Genomic DNA, 14614 nt, shown 5'->3' with positions numbered 1-14614 from the left:
GGATGCTCGGGGGTCTCTGTCCCCTCGCCCTGGGGGATGCTCAGGGGGTCTCCATCCCTCTGGCCTCAGGCAATGCCTGTGCAGGGCTGGGGACCAGGGGCTCTGTGTCCCTCTCTCCGCTGAGGGTGCTCGGGGCTGGGGGGCTCTTTGACCTTCTCACACCTGGGGAGGCCGGGGGGATCTCTGTCCCTCTCAGCCCTGCTGTGACCCCACCCAAACATCATCGGGCTCAGAGGGACAGAGACACCCCCAAACCCCCAGAAAGGCTGAACCTGGGATTTGGTTTGGGGCTGAGGATTTAGGAAGGGGCTACAATTGGGGCTGGGGTTGGATTTGGGGCTGAGATTTGGATTTGAGCAGGGTCCTGCTTAGGGATTCTGAGAGGTTTTAGGGTCCCAAGGTCCCCCTCTCCCCAGCCTCCCCTCAATCCAGCCACTTGGCGTTCCCCCATCTTTCCACCACCCTGTCCTGGTTTAGGGCAAATTTGGTTGAAAACCTCCAAAAGGAGTTTCCTCTAGAATGCCGATTCAGCAGCCCCACCTTCAGCCAGTTTGGAAAAATATTTCCTTAGAGAAAAGTGGAAAAATCCTGTTATTTTAGAGGCAAAGCATTCACCAGCACAAAAATTGAACAATATTAAGCAAGAAAGCCTCCTGCTGCTCCAAAATAGATGAAAAACTCTGAAAGTCCCTCCTTGAGTTGTACCTCTGCGCACTCAGTGTCTTATCAGTGTCTTATCAGTGTCTTATCAGTCTATTATCAGTCTATTATCAGTCCCTCTGGCACTGGAAATGCCACAGCCCAGGCCCAGCCAGGTGGGCCACAGGTGCGAGCTGCTGGTGGTGTTCTGGTTGTTCAGTCCAGAGCAGGTTTAAACAGCTCCAAAGAAAAAGAAAAACCACAGTCCAGGGAACTTCTCTGCCTCAGCGAGCTAAAAACTAACTAAAAGCAAAGGAGAGCTCTGTCCTGCTAGTCTGTCTGTCTGTCAGCAGACAACTGATGCCTCAGGTTTTAAGTTTTTGTGTTCTGCTTTGATGTGCAGCTTTAGCTTCATATTAAGTGTTACTGGGATCTTTTCTCAGGGTGGTAAAAAGAAAACAATCCTATTCCAGACGGAGACTTAAGGATAATCTCTTCAAACTTCAGGCCCAAAGCATAAACAACATGAAAAGAGGAGAGTGGGCAAGCAAGCAAGGAGGATGAAACTTCCTAATTTGAAGCTATTAATGGGGCAGTTAACTCCTATACGCAAATGGATTAAAACTTATAAAAATGTGAGATCTCATGACCAAGCCCTCTTTTCCTCCCATCTTGGAGCCATCCAGGCTGAACCACAGCTGTGGCTCCAGTACTGCCAGGGTGTGGCCTTTAAAGGCATTTCAGTAAAAATCCACTTTGATCCTCTTAGCGTTGTCTGGCCTCTGTTCCAGCTCCTTAAGGCATCACAACAGTCCAGGAACCAGAATGTAGAGGAGTGAGTGCAGTATCTGAAAACAAGCTGCAGCTTTTTCCTCCTCCCCTTTGCTTTCAGAACCAGCATTAAAGGTGCAGAACTCATTTCTGGGCTAAACAGACCGACGGGGTATGAGCTTCATGAAGTCACCCGAGGACACGCCCCTGTCAGGGTCAGGGGGTCCCGTCCCCACCTCATCTCCGGGCTGCCGGGGGTCCCCCAGCTCCGGTATCGCCCCTTCCCCTCTCCCCGCCCCGGGGGTCCCCCGTTCCACAGCCCCTGCTCTCACAGAGATCCCCAAAACCAATGTCCCGCCCCGTCGGTACCGGGCCATCCCCACGTGGACCCCCCGGGACCCTCCCGAGGGGCGATCGCGGCTCCTCTGCCCCCGAAAAAGCTCCTCTTAGGGAGCCCGGAGATATCCGGGGCTTGAGTCTGGGATCTGCTGGCTATCAACACTCTCAAAAAAAATCCTCCCGCAGACCCCTGGCTGGAGTTATTTAGGAATTTAGCTACTTGAGCTGAGCTCCTTGCAGGACTTACAGCAGCCCCTTGTTCCTCACCATGGGTGAATGAACATTGTCAGTCTTGCTGGTATCATTTGCTCCCTTTCCTCCAGTGATTTTAACAAACTTTTCACAGAAAGACAACAAAATATTTTCTTTACACTGGCCACCCACAACAGCCATTTTCCTCATCAGTTCTCCCATAAGTTCCCCAGGAAGAAGGAGAGACTGCATCCAAGTTCAAAGAGTTCTTCCAGGAAGAACCAAAACCTCCTCAGGGGAGGGAACCATGATGTTGTCAAAGGCACTTGGAGTCAGTGAGTGCCCTGAACTCACTGTGCCAAAGTAATGTCGCAATCTGGTTAAGAGAATTGTTAGAGAGATGCCTCTGCCGCCACAAAGGTGCTAACGAGAACAAATCCAGAGTGGATTTTATTGAATGGTAAACGTGAGCTAGAGAGAGAGATGGAAAGAAAGAGAAAAGAGGGAACAGCAAGGGAGTGACAGGGACAGAGACCTCCCCTGAAGCAGGGTAAGTGTGACATTGTCCCCTGTGTGTGTGTGTGGCCTTCCCGAGGTGGGGGTTTTACAGCTGAGCCAGTTTGGGTAAGGGGGGTGGTGTTCACGCCCTGAGTGGGGATTACCCCACTGTTTCAGGTTGCAATGCAAGATGTAACCAAATGCATGTTTTCAATCCCCATCTTCATCAACTGCTATAAACAGGTGGGGCAGTGTTCTTTATCTCTTCCATGACTCACTCCTGGTGATGCCCTCCAGGGGAGATATCTTCTGTGAATGGGCCATTGAGTGTCACTGCAGGACTGATAAAATTCCATCATCCCATTGTGGGAGGCTCCACCCAGGGGGAGGATCCAAGCATTCCTACCTGGATATAAGCTGAGGCTTGCTACACCAGGAGCAGCTTACCTGCTGGATTCCCAGAGGACAAAAGCTCCATAACCACCACTGGACCTCCAGAGAAAGACCAGACCCTTCTGCAGGATCACTGCTCTGACAGAATCGCGTTCATCACTCCAACAGGACTGCACCCACCATTTAATGGGACGGCTGCCAACACCCTGACTCACAGGGTGTCAGGTTATATCCTGACTCTGTCAGTTTAAGGCAGTGTTTCTGTATCATTGCCTTGATCTTCATTTTCCTAGATAATTGTAATTCTGGCTTAGATTCTGCCCCTGGTTTGCGTTTAAACCAGTAAGGAAGACCATGTGTTCACCCCTTGTTTTCTTCCCTAACCAGGATTTCCCATTCCCAAACCTTGATTGGATGGAGGAGGAGGCTGCGAGGAAGAGGAAGGAGCCCTGGGATACCCAGGCAGGAGAGGAGGAAGTCAGAGCCCCTTTCCCCCTCTCTCCTGCTCCATCTCCCAGCCCAGCACAGCCCCTGGTTGCAGGACAACCCCAGTGCCAATGCCACCCTTACCGGGATGCACTGGGGGAATCTCCTTCCCTTTCCCTCAGGCATGGAGGCAAATCCTATCATGTCCTTGTCCTTCCTACCCCAAGACAAAAAGTTGAGGATGGAGACCAGGGAGGAAAAATCTCCTTGGCAGAAACTCATGGAAGAGGCTGTTTTGAGTGACTCCATAGTGCAGAATTCTAATGGGGAGGAAAATCCCCAGAGATCCCACAGGAGGAGGGGCTGCAAACCCATCCCAGGGTGCTCTGAGGAGGAAAGACCCACCCCGAGCCAGGAAGGTGGACAGAGCTTCAGCCAGAGCTCAGAGCTGGTGGTCCATGAACAGCTTCATGATGGGGAGAAGCCCCACAAGTGTTTGGAGTGTGGGAAGAGCTTCAGGCAGAGCAGCACCCTGATCAGCCACCAGATGATCCACACCAAGGAATAGCCCTATGAGTGTGGGGAATGTGGGAAGGGCTTCAGCTGCAGCTCTGCCCTCATCAGGCACCAACACATCCACACTGAGGAGAGGCCCTATGAGTGTCCTGAGTGTGGGAAGAGGTTTCCCACACAACAGCCCCCATCTGCTCCGGCACCAGCAGATTCACTAAAAGGAGAGGCCCTTCCTCTGCCCCAACTACGGGAAGGGCTTCAAGCGCAGCTCCGACCTTGTTAGGCACCAGCGCATCCACACAGGGGAGAGGCCCTACGAGTGTCCCCAGTGTGGGAGGAGCTTCTCCAGCAGCTCTCACTTGACCAGACACCAAAAGAGGCACCGGTAAAGTAAGCCCTGCCAATGCCCCAACTGCAGGAGGAGCTTTGTGCCCTGCTCCAGCTTCAACCCCCATGGAGGACCCACATTAAGCAGAGCCCTGGTGATCCATGTTCCCCGTGATACATGCCAGGAAAACACTTGTACCTTTTCCTGCCCCTGCCAATGGACATGATGTGGCTCTGAAGAACCACATGAGGATCTCGGCATGGCCATGTCATTACATTCTCTCCCACCTCAGGACACTGCCAGGGGCAGGAAAGGGACTCTCTTTCTCTCTCTCCCTTGAGGAGAAGGGTGTCCTTTCCAGGCAGTGGGAAATTGTGGCCGGGAAGAGACAGTCAGTGTGTTGTAGTTTTCCCTTTATTTTATTCCTTCTGTTACCAGTATTGTTTCTGTTCTTGTTTGTTCCTTATCTTGCTGCTGTTCCAAATAAATTGTTCGTATACCAGCCTGGGATCTTTCCCTTTTGTTCTTTCCACAAGAGGTGGGAAGCCAGCAGGGCAGCACGGTTTTAGTGGGAGCAGGAAATTCAGGAATCCCATTCCTGAAGAGCAGTCCATGGAAGCTGAACATCCCAGCCCTGGTGTCCCAGCCCTGGTGGCCATGGCAACAGCCTTGGGAGCGGGTCCCTGGCTGGGGCTGTGGGAAACTCTTTCCTCTGGTGCCCAGGGACAGCAGTGGAGGGAACGGCTGCAGCTGAGTCGGGGCAGGCTCAGGTTGGATGTCAGGGAAAGGTTTTTGCCCAGAGGCTGCTGGGGCCATGCCCAGGCTCCCCAGGGAAGGGTCCCAGCTCCAGGGCTCTCTGAGCTCCAGTAGCGTTTGGACAGCACTGCCAGGCCCAGGCTGGCATTGTTGGGGTGTCCTGTGCAGGGCCAGCAGTTGGACTGGAGGATCCTGATGGGTCCCTCCCAGCTCAGCCAATTCTGTGGTTCTGGGATCCCATGAGCCTGGGGATGAGGCTGCCAGAGGCTGCCATGGAAACGGGCTCTGGCTGCAGGCCTGAGCTGGTCTCCATGGCAACCACCCCTGGCATGGGGTCTCCATGGAGCTGCCAAGGGACTGAGCATAGCAACAGGGCCCTGGTAATGGTTGCCATGGATACTGACCATAGCAACAGGGTCCTGGCGATGGTTTACTGCCAAGGATCAGATTTGTCACAGGCCCTCAGAGGGGTTCCATGGGGACTTTCTAAGAGTCTCCAGGCTGTTCCACAGCTTGAATGTCACAGGCACAGACAGGGGCTCCATGGAGACCTCCCAGGGCTTTCTGGGGATTGTAAAGAGCCCTGTGGTCAGAGGCAGTCACAGCCATTCCATGGTGACATCCAAGGGGACCTTGGGCTGCAAAGGAACCAATCTGTCACAGACACTCACGGGGGCTCTACGGTGACATCCCAGGAGTCCCCAGGCTGCCAAAGAGCCAGGATGTCCCAGACACTCACAGGGTTCCTGTCATGGGCGCAGTGAGACCTTCAGGCAAAATCTATTAGGGAAACTCCTGTTGGGTCACAACGTGCAGAAAGGATTCCCAATAGCCCCCATAGATGCCCAAACGTCACCATTGAATCAGAGATGACACAGACTCAGATCAGAAGGCTAAGGGGTAAAAGCCACCTGTTTTTCAATCCTCTTCTTTTATACCTTGGTTTGCTACAGGTGGACCTCACTGGTCCTTTAATCAACACATTTCACATGATTGGCCAATTAAGACAACATCCTTCAGTAAACAACATTATGGAAAAAACAATCTTTTATAAATATTGTCAAGGTGCCAGTTATTGATGTTTGTTTTACATTCGGCCTTTGTGGGCGCTCTCTGGATGTGGGAAACCCTCCTGTAGCAGTTCTGTGCCAGGTAAAAGGAGATGCACAGGACTTTTTTGGTCTTCAGCTTCTTGTGTATTGTTATCTTCTCTAAAGTTTTGCATGCTGTGCATACCAGGCTAAGCATGCTGGATAAACACCTCAAAATGGCTCTAAAATGTACGGTTTCAAGGTCTTTTAAAGTTGTCTCACTTATTAACTCTTAAAATGTATATTATTTCTACTTATCTACCAATTACTCATCCCTTGACTGTCCACATAACCTCTACACTGTGCTTTCCTCGACCAATGACCCTGTGCCACCAACACTGCAGAACATGGAGTAGATGAAGAAGATGAAAGGGACTACATCCAAATTCCTCCATCTTGCTTCCTATCTACATCATATTAAAAATCCCAACACCTAAATTTCTCACCCAAGGCACATGCTATACTACCCTCTAATCTATTTTAGACTTTGATAAATTCTAACCTGTCTCAAAGTCCTGGAAGTCCTCTCCATGGGGGACGGTTAAAGGCAGCGTTTCTCTGGGGGTCAGGACCCCTTTAGAGCAGACAGAGAAATATTCCCTGTGCCCTGGATTCCCACACATTTAACCTAAAATCCTTTAATCCTTGACATGTGAAGTTACCCCAAAATGTTCCAGGTAAGTAGGATTAGAAGGAGAAGAAATAGAGAACAACAGAAAGACAGAAGATCCATAGAAAGAGACGCACATAGGTACCAACTGCTGGGGTTCCAGCATCACCAACAGAGAAACCCCAGGAGAAGGCAGGATCCAGATCATGGGCTGGCCTCGGGCTCTGGCTTTTAACCCCCTGCTCCTTCATGGGCCCACCCCTGGGGTGGGAATGCCAGTTGCTTGTCCAATCAGAGCCATGGTAGGCACCAGCGGCTGGTGTGTGATTGATTGACAGCTCAGCCAATCAGAACTATGTTAGCACTGCCCGTACTGTGTGACTGACAGCTCTGCCAGGCCAGGGCTGGGGGTGGGGTTCTGTCCCACCACAAACCAAGGCCTGACCCGGCCCTGGCCCCACATGGGCATTCCGAGCATCCCAAGGTGTCTCGGGACATCAATCTCATCCAGCCTCTTACAGCAACCACGATGACAGTACAGAACCTCATGGAATCAAGGGTCAGTTGTGACCTCATGGTGCCTCATGGAATCAAGGAGACCATTGAGGAACTCAGGGGCAGTACGGCTGCAAGGGTCAAAAATTAAACACTGGGGTCCATAGAAAGAAGGAACCATTGTGACACAGCGAGGCCACATGGAGCCAAGGGAACCCTGTGACTCTGTTGGGGCTCATGAAACCAAGAAGCCATTGTGACATTGCAAGACTTCATGGAATCAAGGAGAATACTGTGACAGTGTGGGGACCCATGAAATCAAGGAACCATGGAACAGGTCTGCCTGCTTTGACCTCCTGGGGGCTGTTTGACAGGTCCCACTGAATTTGACATGTCAAGGGCCACTTCTCATCTGACTGTGAAGCACTGGGGCTCTGTGCTTTCCTTCCTATGGAAAAGAGCTCTCTTTCTTGTCTAGGCTTCTATGCCTGAAATTAGGATTGCACCTCTTAAATTCACTATATGCAAGGGTTTCTCCCAAACAAAATCTGCCAATACAGTCAAGTGTGGCTAGACTCGGCCTCTGGTGACTGCCTCTCATCTGCCCCGGTGCTCGGTGGTTTCCTTCCTATGGAGACCATTGTGACAATGTGGGGGGTTGTGGAGCCAAAGGGCATTGTTACACTGTAGGAACTTGTGGAACCAAGGGAATCATTGTGGCACTGTGAGTACCATGGATCCAAGGGGCCATTATGACACTGTGGAGTCTTGAGGAACTATGGGGGCCATTGTGACACTTTGAGGTCTACTGAAATGCAGGAAACATTGTGACACTGCAGAGTACCAGGGATCCAAGGGACCATTGTGACACTGTGGAGCATCATGGAACCTAGGACATCACTGTGGTTCTGTTGGGCTGCATGGTCCCAAGGGGCCAATGTGAACCCACGGGGCTTTGTGGAACCAAGAGGCAATTGTACTATTTCAGGGCCTCATGGAGCCAAAGGGTCATTGTGGTCCTGCAGGGCACCGTGGATCCGTGGAGAAAATTGTGGTAATGCAAGGCCCCATGGAATCATGGAGACCATTGTGACCCTGCAGGGCCTCATGGAGGGAAGGGGCCATTGTGACACTATGGGAAGTTGTGGAGCCAAGGGGATCATTGTGGTACCACTGGAGCCCATGGAACCAAGGGGCCATGGTGACCAAGAGGAGCTTCATGGAACCAATAGATAATTATGATAGCCTGGGCTTTTGGAACCATGGAGACCATTTAGATCCTTAAAGACTTGTGTAACCAAGGGGCCATTATGACACCAGAGGGCATCATGGAAGCAAGAGAACCATTGTGACAGTGCAGGGCCCTGCGGAACCAAGGGAACATGAAATAGGTGTGGCTGCCTTGGACTCCCAGGGTTCACCTGACAGGTCTGGCCGACCTTGGAATGTGGAAGGCCACTCCCATCTGCTCCTGAAACACTGGGGCTCTGGGCTTTCCTTTGTATAGAAAAGAACTGTCCATCTTTTCCAGGTATCCATGGCCAAAACTTGGATTCCACCTCCAAATTTCTGTGTATCCAAGGAATACTGCCAGACAAAAGTTGCCAGGACAGAGAGGTCTGGCTGGTCTTTGATTCCTGAGTGCCAGCACTTACCTGTTTTGCAAACACTGGAAAGGGCTCTGTGCTTTTCTTTTTATGGAAGAAAAACATCCGTCTTCTCCAGGCACAAATGTCTGAAATTAGGATTCCACATTCATAATTTTGAATATCCAAGGGTTGGTCCAAGCAAACATGCCAGGACAGACAGGTCAGGCTTGCCTTGGCCTCTGGTGATTGCCATGCATCAGCTTCTGAAACATGGGGCTCCGTGGCTTTCTTCCTATGGAGTCCAATGTGACATTTGGGAGCCTTGTGAAATGAAGGGGCCATTGTGACACTGCAGAGCACCATGGATCCAAGGGACATCATTGTGGCTCTGTTGGGCTGCATGGTCCCAAGGGACCATTGCAAATCAGCAATGTGAGAATTAGCCCAGCTGTAACTCAGAGTCAGCCAGATTTTACCCCGGAAGAACTGGGCATGAGTTTCAAGTCCTAGGAGTCATTCAAAGAACAAATTAAAATCAATCATGAGGTGGATCATTAGAATTTTCCAGATGCCTCTGCTGATGAAATCCATACCACTGAATTTTGCGACTCAGTGGGAGTTGATCTGTATAATTTTTGATCAAAAGGGACCCCATTGCACTCTGCGTGCTCCCCATCTTCCACACCACACTTGACCAGCAAGCAGTGTGTTGAAAACTCAATCTGTTGGTAACTCCTAACTCGGGAACTCCCCTCAAACCTGCCTTTCTCAAACCTTTAATGATGGTCCAAGATGGCAATGGCCATGCTGTCTTGGAGCATCATGCCCTGGAGATTCAAGACAGAATGAGCCAAAATATGGCTCAGGAGCCTGACCACCCTCCCTCCATCTTGGCCCCTCCACTTACTGCTACCACAACTTTCGCCGCTGCCCTGAAAAAAGCTCCAGACTCCAACCACACAACTACGGGTCCTGCCCTCACTGTCAATTATTCCCTCTCCACACTGGACCATGCCTCCAGTTAAGGAAGGAGACTGGCACATAGCCTCAAAATTCCTCATTGCCCTGTTATGTTATGAAAACAGGGGGCAGAATCCCAGGTATCAGCTACTGGTTTGCAGGGAAATCAAGGATCTTTGTATCTAAAGACCATAGGAAGGACTTACCTTGCTTTAATGACCTAATGAGGGCCATGTTTACAGCATATGTCTCAACCTCATATGATTTAAAATATTATGACCATGTTGTTGTCACCTACAGAATACACCCGGTGGGAAGAGGGGTGGAAGTGTTTATTATGCTAATAGCAATGACTATGCTAATAATGAAGCAAGGGCGGAATTGACAATCAACTATCTAGCTGGACAATGACAACACAGCCTACCAGATGATCAAGCAGTAGGTATCGCCAGAGAAGTATTGAATGATATCAAAGAGATGGCTTTGAAAGCTTTAATACAGGTATCAGATGGTAGCACCCCCAATTTGAAATACTTTGGGTGGCTGCAGCTAAAGCTCTAGGACAATCAGACAATCCTGGGTGCCTGTTAAGTAAGCAAAGCAATGCTACCTCCCTCACAATGAGTGGCCTGCTCTCAGACATAGAGACCATCAGACATGCCACCTTGCAGAACAGCGATAGAGTTTTAACTCTGGGCATATGGGCATGGCTGTGTAGACTCTGAGGGCATGTGTTGCATGAACCTCTCCATCCACAGCGAGTCAATCAACAAGAGCATTCAGGTACTGAAGGAAGGGTTGAAGAAGCTTCAAGTGGAAAACAACAACTGGTTCAATAAACTCTTCCAATCCAAGGGAATAAAGGGTTGGATGATGTTTATCTAAAACAGGACTATTAATTCTCTTAGTGGTTGTTGCTGTATTGTTCATTGTCCCGTGTTTGTTTCGATGCTTTTAGAAAGTCTTACAAAATTCTTTCAGTTCCATCTTTGTTGTAAAACAGAAAGGGAGAAGATACCCAACACAGGCTCCTCATGGGCACCTTGGACAAGAGAATTGGAGGCCAGGATGGCACAAAAACCTCTCAGACACTAAATTTTGGAAGGAAATTCCTTAAAAGTGCCTAAAAGTATTCTTAAATCCATAAAGTACCTTAAAAACCTTGAGTATCTCAAAGTATTAATGAGCCCTGCTAAGTTTCAGTACAAAGCTCTCCAGGGACTCATTAAAGCAGATAATTGGGGCCATGATTGCACAAACCTCTCACACAGTGTGTATCAAAAGGGAAACACCAAGTACCTTAAAAGAACTGAAGTATCCTGTAGTATTAATGAGCCCCACTGAGTGTTGTTACTGAGAAAGCCTCTCCAGGGAGTAATTACCGCAGAAAATTGGAGGCCATGATTGCACAAAGCTCTCAGAGACTCCAAGGCAAAAGCACAACCCAAAGTCCTTTGAAAAACTCTGTGAGCATGAAGGAGCCCCCAGGGCCATTCCTGAGCGAGGCTCCCCAGGGACTCCTTCCAGCAGATCCTTGAGGCCACTGGGATGTGGGCTAGGGGGGGATGCTGAGGGCAGGACAAGGGGCTGACAGTGCCCAGCCTGGCTGGGGCTGTGCCAGGAGGCCCCAGGGCCTCAGGACAAGGTGTCTCCTCACAGCCCTTGGTGGCACAGACACTGCTGTGCCCCAGGGCACCTAGACTTTGCTTCTCTTTGTCCCCACCTGTCATCACTGCCTCCAGTTCTCTGCTCTGCCTGGGGCCTGGGGACACTTTCTCTGTCCTGTCCCTCAGTGGGACCCATTAAATGTCCAAGAAAGTTTGGAGTTGGATTCTGACTTGGAGTTCTGGAGAGGTTTCCTCAGCTCCCTCTCAGGGACTGATGTTCAGGGCCTGAGCACAAAGCCCCAGAGGCTCATTAATGTCTTTGTGCTGTGTCTGTGCTGCTGAGCTGGGCTGGGCTGCTGGCACAGAGGCAGCTCCTGATAACCAAGAAGAGCTTCAAAAGCACATTTCTCTTGATGAGCAGCTCTTCTGCCAGCCCAGCAGGGCTGGGGCACTGCCTGCAGCCACCCCAGGCACAACACAGAGGCACAGAGAGCTTCAATCAGTCAGGGCTGGGAAGGTGCTGAGAAGTGCCTGGGGCAGAATCACTGCCAGCCCTTGGCACAGGAACCTCTGGCTGCAGGACAATGCAGCTGCAGCTCCTGGAGCCATCTCCTAAAGCTGGAACATTCTAATGCCTACAGACCCTGTGAGTACATTCTATGATTGTCTCTTGTGCAGAGCAGCCAAGGGTGCCCTGGGCTGTTGTGCAGAGCAGGGTCCTGCAGCCCAGGGCACTGTGCTGGGGCAGGGACTCTGCTGCCTGCCAGGGGCAGCTCTCAGCCAGCCCTGGCAGCTGCTCCCAGCACTGGGGAACAAGGTCTGGGTGGGAGGAGACAGGTGGTCAGGCTTGGAAGTGTTCTCCTTGTGTGGGGAGGATGCTGCATTGTTCAGGACTGCTTCCAGGATGGCATTTAATGTCAGAACAAAGAGATTATACAGGGAGCACAGCAAGGCAGGGGCTGCATGAAAGGGAATTTCCTGCTTTTTGAATATACTGTTCTGGGTTGCCTGGATAGGAAAGTGCACGTAGATATTCATCTCTCAGTTCAGGTTGAGAAAAAAACCCCAAAAAAACCCCCAAAATTCATAAACCAGGCAGTGACTGAAATCCTTGCAGGGCCCCTTAGAGGCAGCATTAGTGTTGCTTTCCCAGTATCCTCAGGGTTCCTGAGATGTTGCCATCAGAGCCTGCAGAGGCAGAGCTGCCCCTGGGCAGTGCCAGAGCTGGGAGGGGTCTGCAGGGCAGAGCTGAGCCCCCAGGGCTGGGCTTGGCTCTGGCAGCACTGGCAGGGCCCAGCCCTGGGCACAGGGAAGCAGCTGCTGGCAGGGACAGCTCCAGGCAGCAGAGCCCTGGGCAGACAGTGGGGGGAAAGTGCCCCCAGGCTGTGCTGGGATATTTAAAGTCCTCTCCTAAACCCAACTATTCCATGATTACTTTTTTACAGATCCCCATGCCAAGGCACAGCAAATATCCAACAGCAGCTCCATCAGGCACTTCCTCCTGCTGGCATTGGCAGACACGCGGCAGCTGCAGCTCCTGCACTTCTGCCTCTTGCTGGGCATCTCCCTGGCTGCCCTCCTGGGCAACGGCCTCATCATCAGCGCTGTAGCCTGCAGCCACCAGCTGCACACGCCCATGTTCTTCTTCCTGCTCAACCTGGCCCTCAGCGACCTGGGCTCCATCTGCACCACTGTCCCCAAAGCCATGCACAATTCTCTCTGGGACACCAGAGACATCTCCTACTCAGGATGTGCTGTACAGCTGTTTTTCTGTCTCTTCTTCATCTCAGCAGAGCTTTCCCTCCTGACCGTCATGTGCTACGACCGCTACGTGTCCATCTGCAAACCCCTGCACTACGGGACCCTCCTGGGCAGCAGAGCTTGTGCCCACATGGCAGCAGCTGCCTGGGCCAGTGCCTTTCTCTATTCACTGCTGCACACAGCCAATACATTTTCCCTGCCCCTGTGCCATGGCAACGCCCTGGGCCAGTTCATCTGTGAAATCCCATAGATCCTCAAGCTCTCATGCTCAAAATCCTACCTCAGGGAACTTGGGCTCATTGCTGTCAGCGGTTGTTTGGTGTTTGGTTGTTTTGTGTTCATTGTTTTCTCGTATGTGCAGATCTTCAGGGCCGTGCTGAGGATCCCCTCTGAGCAGGGACGGCACAAAGCCTTTTCCACCTGCCTCCCTCACCTGGCCGTGCTCTCCCTGTTCCTCAGCACTGGAACATTAACTTACCTGAAGCCTCTCTCCATCTCCTCCCCATCCCTGGATCTGGCTCTGTCAGTTCTATACTCGGTGGTGCCTCCTGCCCTGAACCCACTCATCTACAGCCTGAGGAACCGGGAGCTGAAGGCTGCAGTGTGGAGACTGATGAGTGGATGCTTTCAGAAATATTAAACTGCTAGCCAGTCTCTGCCAATCATTTGTAATGAAAGTCACCTTTGATACTTCTTGTTTGTTTGGTTGTGAGTTTTTTCTTTTCTTTTACTGTTTTCATATGGTCCACAAGGACATGTCATTCTTTGTGCCATTTCTCATTTTGTTTCTCTCCACCTTCCATGTGGCCAAAGACTGTGTCAATGAGAGGCTGGTTCCATTATGGCTTTAAAGGAATTAAGGATCTCCCAGCCAAGTGTTCAGAAGTGATGCCCTTTTTTTCCTTCTCTGGAGCGGCAGCAGCAATGTCTGTGTGCAGAGATGGGGCAGATCAGTGCTGGCCCAGCAGCTGTGCCCAGCAGCAGCAGCAGCACTTGGTGTTGCCAGTGCTGCTGCCGTGGCCCTGCCCCGCTGCCCTGGTGGCCCTGGTGTTGCTGCAGGGCCTGAGTGCTCTCAGGGCCGGGCACAGCCCTGGGGTGGCAGAGCCGGGGCTGCAGCAGGGACAGGCCATGGGCACTGCTGGGGCAGCGCTGACGCCTCATGCCAGGGCCTGGGGGCTCCAGGCTCCTTGCTCAGGCTCTCTCAAGAATATGCCCAGGCCAATGCTCAGCACAGAAAAGCCCCGTGAGCAGCCCCAGGCTGGCCGTGGGCAGGCTGGGGGCAAACAGCATGGCTGGGGCTCTGCAAGGGCCCTGGGGCAGACGGGAAGGAGCAGCAGAGCAGGGGCTGATCCATCCCCAGTGCGCTGCACAGTCCAGGGCAGCGTCCCAGAGCATCCTCATGGAGCTGCCAACAACATCCCCCCTCTGCAGCCCTGGCCTCTCCCCCAGCTCACACAGGTGCCCCATCCTTGCAGGCACAGACACGGCAGCACTGGCTCAGCAGCCCCTGTTTGCATTGCACACAGCAGTGGGAGCACGCCCATGCTGTTGGTGTGGGGACATGAAGCTGAGGGAGCACAAATGCCATCAGCCCCTGGGGCCAGCAAGGGCTTGGGGACTCCAGGGAAACCTGTCAGGTTTGTCCT

The 14614-nt window shown here is 51.8% G+C and overlaps 1 pseudogene; it reads left to right on the top strand.

Moving 5' to 3' along the window:
• Positions 1-14614, top strand: part of LOC131096333 (zinc finger protein 850-like) — a 560498-nt pseudogene that overhangs the window by 405791 nt on the left and 140093 nt on the right.

Source organism: Melospiza georgiana, unplaced genomic scaffold, assembly GCF_028018845.1.
Source record: "Melospiza georgiana isolate bMelGeo1 unplaced genomic scaffold, bMelGeo1.pri scaffold_29, whole genome shotgun sequence".
Taxonomy (NCBI): domain Eukaryota; kingdom Metazoa; phylum Chordata; class Aves; order Passeriformes; family Passerellidae; genus Melospiza; species Melospiza georgiana.
Note: the sequence above shows the minus strand (reverse complement) of the source record. Positions and strands in the feature narration are given on the sequence as shown.